The following is a 906-nucleotide window of genomic DNA, read 5'->3' as shown; positions in this document are numbered from 1 at the left end:
TACAGCAACAACAACAACAACACCAACAACAACAACAACAACACAGTAGTGACAAAAATTACAACCTGACCTCTGTGTCATAATACCCTGCAGTACAAGAACTGGACTGCCTTGTCCTTGTTTCTTGAGGTTTTTATCAGCTATTTCCTTGGTATTGTTACAGACATTTTGGGTTCCAAGATGGTATTGTGGCATATAGACCTGTTCTAGGCAATGACCATGAAACGAGCAACAGGACAACAGCCATTGCTAGGCAGCAGATTCTTTAGAAACAACAGTTGAACTACAGCAATAGGGGAACTGTTGGAAACAGTGTATACTACTCGGTCCATGCAACGGGGTCGAATACCTACACCCTAGCCATGCGAGTCGTAGGAGGTGACGCAAAGGGAACCCAGTGCCTGGTGGTATAACCAGGCCACCCTCTTCCTCAGATATATAGTAGTAATATGGGGACCTGGCTCTGCAGGTTGGAGGAGTCTCAAATCTGGCAGAGTAAAATGTGGTCATGAGTTCTGCGGGACTCAGACCCTAGAATGACTGTGCTGGCGAGGCCCAGCAATAATTGTAAATGACAGACCCATCCTGTCATCAGAGGGGATGTTACATAAGACCTATAACTGCAAGTGTTCAGTTGGAAAGTAAAATTATCGGTCGCAAGTCTCAAGGGGCTTGTCATGAAGACAAAGTGATTGGCCATAAACCACCCATCATAAAGTAAGTCACAACTGGGTGGAAAATGTTTCGCCAGTGACGAAGAGGTTGAAACGGAGGTGCGGAAGTGGCTGGGACAACAGTCAAAAGACTTCAATGCTGCAGGTTTCTGCGCACTGGCAAAGTCATGGGACAAATTTATCAATGTTGGTGGAGGATATGTCGAGAAATAAATGTTTTTCCCAGGTTCGA

The sequence above is a fragment of the Cryptotermes secundus genome, unplaced genomic scaffold (genome assembly GCF_002891405.2).
Source record: "Cryptotermes secundus unplaced genomic scaffold, Csec_1.0 scaffold250, whole genome shotgun sequence".
In the NCBI taxonomy this organism is placed as follows: domain Eukaryota; kingdom Metazoa; phylum Arthropoda; class Insecta; order Blattodea; family Kalotermitidae; genus Cryptotermes; species Cryptotermes secundus.
This window is presented reverse-complemented; position numbering follows the sequence as displayed.